General features: G+C 50.9%; 1 pseudogene; it reads left to right on the plus strand.

The window, feature by feature from the left end:
• Nucleotides 1-1,423: 1,423 nt before the first annotated feature.
• Nucleotides 1,424-1,630, plus strand: LOC142283827 (U2 spliceosomal RNA; annotated as a pseudogene).
• Nucleotides 1,631-4,979: the final 3,349 nt, after the last annotated feature.

The raw sequence follows: 4,979 nt of genomic DNA on the forward strand, positions 1-4,979 counted from the left end.
GGTAATGTGCAGGTAGTTTTGGCTTATATCTCTCTTTGATGGGTGGGTGTGCACTTGTGGGGATGTAGTGTTTGACCCCTTTTATTCTTCAAAAGTCTAGCGGATGTTTGCTGAAGACTTGCTCGTATTCTTGCACTAGCCTGTAGACCCCCTTCTTGTGATGTGAAGGTGTGGAGTCAGTGCCTACGTGTAATTCCTTACACCACTCCTCTGGCTGACTTGGTGAGCTGTCACTGAATGGGTGGGCTGAAGCAATGGTGGATGCTGCTGTTTGGATAGCATGTGTATCTACTGAGAACAGCTTATCAATGGTGGCAAATCGGAGCAGCTTAATCTCTTGCTCTCCGCAGTTCAACACTCTCATGGGCACTCTTCCCTTCCATATTAATGAATAAAACTATGATGTAAATAGCATATAGATACCCCACAAATGCAGATAAAAGTAGGTTATGGGAAAAGGGGGAAGAGAGAAACAGGAAAATAGTGGAATAAAGTATACCTTCCAGGTGGGAGAGGAAATGGCAGCACAGCCAGTGGAGGTGAAGCAAGGGGAGCCTGCAACTAAAGAGTTGAGAGCGTTATCACATGGTGACTGAGCCTGATTGTAACAGGAGCATAGAGGTGCCGATCCTGTCTTACCTGTGTTGGTGTAGAAGTGGGTGTCCTGTGGTGGAGTCAGCTATGTGCAGTGGTGGCCGTGGGTTCTTTTATGTGCGACCGTAGTAATAGCTGCGCCCACTTCCTGTATGGGAGTGGAATGCAGTGAGGGTAATGGAACGCACGCCTGCGCATTTGTGTTTAACGTCGCGCATGTGCAGAACGGAGAAAAGGCTGCGCTCACTTCCTAATGAAAGGGAGTGAGACGCATCTGGGAAGGGAAGGGAAAAGATTAGGGTTTGGGGATGATGAAAGGGCTTTCTACGGGCAAGGATGGCAAAGGGTGGCAGTGACGGAAAGTCAGGCAGCCTGTCCTGTCCTGTCCTGTCCGTCCGTCTTTTTGTATCATGAATTGGAAAGACTGCAAGGGGGAGGGGAGGTGCTTGTGTCCAAAAGGAGGAGTTATTCAGATTCATTGCAGTGGGCGGCGGCTGCAAAAAGCACCATTCTTCTTGTTTTTGCTCTGCAAAACAGCCTTTTCAAGGGTTGGCTTGGGTGACAAAATGTCTTCTGTAGGCGTGGGTTTGTCTCCCTCTCCCTAAGATGTGTCCGGTATAGGCCAGGGTGCCACTCAAGGCCGTAACCAATTCGGGTTATAGCTTCTTGGCCTTTTGGCTAAGATCAAGTGTAGTTTCGGAGGACGCTACCTTGGTCGGTACTGGAAGGTGCCTGGGATTGCACGTCTGCCGGCCTTGAGGAAGTGTGTGCGCCTTCTGGTGACACATAGCCCTCTTGTGCCTGGACGGTTCCCAGGCAACGGGAGGCGATCACCTTTGTTATTTTGAAGTCCTACTGATAAACAGAAAAAAAAAAAAATTAAATCTGTTCTTATCAGTTTAATATCTGATACGTCCCCTCTCTGGGGACCATATATTAAATGGATTTTTAGAACAAGGAGATGGAAAAAATCTTGCTCTGTCCACTCCACGCATTGACCTGGTATTGCAGTACCTCCAGGACCGGTGCACCCCTTCTTAACCCAGTTTCCAAAAGCAGAACTCAATTCACCTGATTCAAATGAGCCCCATTAGTGAATTGAAAGAAAGCAAAAACTTTATATGCACCTCAATTTGGCCAATTCACTTTTCACACTTTCACCCTTTTTTTTATCTTTCACACCTTTTACTTGCTTTATTGATGCAAAAAGCTGTGCCAAATAGCAAACTCATCTCCACTCAACTTGACCAACTCTGCTATGTCCCGTGCAGTATCTTATTCTCAGTCTTATCTAGATCATTTGCAATTGAATAGAATAGATCCCTTTTGGCTGCTTATGACTGTGTAAAATATGTAGCTTTACTGGGCTGGGATGAGAGAATCCATTGAAGCATGGTGTAGGGATTGTGGTTCCTGTGTGCTAAGAAGAGAGGCTGGCACCAGCCAGAAAGCCCCATTGCAGCCAATAATCACTTAATAACTTTTTCAACTTGTCATCATATGGGAGGCCTTCCATTCCTTGTAGTAGTCTAGTTGCCCACCTTTGAACTGACTCTAACTTCTGAATGTCCTTATTAAAATGTGGAGCCCAAAACTGGTTCCCATATTCCAGATGTAGCCTTACAAGTGATTTATAGAGGTGTAACAATACGTTGGGATCACGGGATCTAATCTCCCTTTTTATACACCCTAAAATCTTGTCCCAAGCAGCATTCCATCAGCCTCTGGAAGGTTCCTGGCGCATTGCACAGCTCGAAGGGCATGCTTTTGAACTCGCAGAGACCCATAGGGGTGGCGAAGGCGGTCTTCTCCCGGTCTGCCTCAGCAACGGACACTTGCCAATAGTGACTAGTGAGATCAAGGGTAGAAAAATAATTTGCAGTTCTCAATGCAGCTAGCGATTCCTCAATACGGGGAATGGTGCCGTCCTTCTTTTTTAACAGGATCAACAGAGCTGCCCAAAGGCTACAACTGTCACGGATAACCCCAGCCGCCTTCATGTTGCTCAACATGTCCTTGGTACACTGGCAATGTGAAGGTGGTATTGGCTTATAGCTCTCTTTGATGGGTGGGTGTGCACCTGTGGGGATGTGGTGGTGGACCCCTTTTATTCCCCCAAAATCTAGCGGGCTTCCCACCGGTAACCCGCTCCCCAGCTTGGATGGATGCTGAGGGAGCCCCTTTTGCCCGCAGGCTCTGGCCCTGGGAACTGTAGCCTTGGCGGTGACTGTGCTTCCCTCTACGGTGTGAGCTGTTGCCTTCAATCGGGTCTTGACTGCTGGGAAACCCTGGAGGTTCCTGTCGCTAACGGATTTGACCGGTTTTACGGCGACTACTAGCCTGGTCGGGGTCCGTAGGCCCTGCCGGATGGTGCTGGCTTCTCTTCACTCCCCGATCTGGTACCGGCGGGCCACCGCCCATCCCCGGTCCGTACGGTTCACTCCAATCAGCCTCTCCTGCAGAAGGTCACCACCGTCTGCCAACCTTGCTGAGTGCCCGGGCCACACACACGGACACGGTCAGTCTCCTCTCCTCTTCACTTCTCTAACTCCAAAACTGATCTCTAATCTGACTCCTTTTCCCGCCTCCAGGACTGTGAACTCCTCGGTGGGTGGGATCAACCGCCTGGCCCACCCCCTGGTGTGGACATCAGCCCCTGGAGGAAGGCAACTAGGATTTGTGTTTAGCTTCGGTGTGCCTAGCCGGAGTGTAGAGCGTGTTGGTGTAGTACCTGTGACGACCTGGCTTGTCCAGGGCGCCACATTCCCCTATAGTAAAATGCAGACCGTCCGCGGGCTGCCCGTCCATCACCGGTTTTATTTTCACAACTGAAAAAGAATAAAACGGTAAAACATGTAAAAGCATCATAAACATTTTACAACGGTACAGCTTCCGCTCTTCTCCCACCCAAACAACCTGGCCCTGATGCTGCCCCTAAGAAGCGGGCAGCACCCCTTGACCCCAGTCCAGCACCAAGTTGCCCGAGCGGGTTCTGTCTCTTTCAGGGGGCCCACGTCCAAGGGGACCCCTGAACCCCCGGAGGATCGCCACCGGTTACGGTAGTGGCGGGCCTAGGCCATCCCTTTCCTCCAGGCCCATCCTCCCAAATCAGCCTCTCCGGAGGCGGTAACGGTGTCAAGCCAACAAACATTTTTATTTACATTGCACTAAGTTTGTGGTTGCCCTGCAAGTTCTCGGGCTTGTCCGTAAGCAGTTCCTTACGCAATGGTTGCACAGTCCCTACGGGGACAACAGTTGCCGGCAACGGCCGGTTTAATCACGGTTCAATCAGGTAAACTTCTTTGGTTGATCATCTTTACTTATCATTTAAAACTTTCAAACTGGTACACTCAACACATAAAGCCCCCCCCTTTTAAAGAGTAGTTTCCCTGTACCTAAGTGGGGGTCTACCTAGGTTGGGGCGAGTGGACCTTCGGGATCCGGTGTCAGTGGTGACAGGCAGTGGGGCAGAGGGAACAGTCAGTTCCTCCTCCCTGCTATCATGTGGGGCAGGCGGAGGCGTAGGGGAGCTGGGTACAGGTACATCCCTGGGCACTGGCTCGCGGTTAACCGTTTCCATCATTTCTTCATCCACGGGTTGTGGGAACAGTATCACTGGAAGGATCACCGCACCGTTCTGTGTAGGCCAGTCTGCTGGAAAATCACCCATCATGGTGTGGATTACCTCTTTTTCCTTCTCCACTGGACTGGGAACTGGAGCCTCATCCGCTACTCTCAATGCTGGTGGGCACTTCTTCAGGTGGTCTCGGGAAACCGTGGCCAAAGTCCCCCCCTGGTCACGGCTGATCTGGTAGGCCTTCCCATTCTCCCATCCTGTGGGCTGGACTACATACGGGGTTTTTTCCCATTGATCATCCAGCTTGTGGGCCCTTCTTTTCCGCTTCAGCACTACATCCCCAGGTTGGAAGGAACCGGCAGGCGCCTTCTTGTTGAAGCACTGCTCCTGTTGTCCCCGACTCCGGCACAAGTTCTTTTCAACATACTCCTGGACCTGTCGGTACTGTGTCCTCCGCCGAGTGTCCCATTCAGCTGTCGACAGGAGTGCTTCTGAAGCTTCCAAGCCCATTTCCAGATCCACTGGTAGCCGGCCGGGACGAGCTCTCATCAGGTATGCTGGAGTGCATTTCGTAGAGCTGGAAGGGATGTTGTTGTACATATCGACCAGGTCAGGTAGATTCTCCAGCCACAGGTTCCGCTCTTCCAGTGGTAACGTCTTGAGGAGGCCCAGGACCAAGTGGTTCATCTTTTCACAAATGCCATTGGTTTGGGCGTGGTAAGGCGTGGTCCGGATTTTCTTGCAGCCGTACAACTGGCAGAATTCCTGGAATACCTCTGCTTCAAAGGCCGGACCCTGGTCGGTAAGC

The sequence above is a fragment of the Anomaloglossus baeobatrachus genome, unplaced genomic scaffold (genome assembly GCF_048569485.1).
Source record: "Anomaloglossus baeobatrachus isolate aAnoBae1 unplaced genomic scaffold, aAnoBae1.hap1 Scaffold_552, whole genome shotgun sequence".
NCBI lineage: Eukaryota > Metazoa > Chordata > Amphibia > Anura > Aromobatidae > Anomaloglossus > Anomaloglossus baeobatrachus.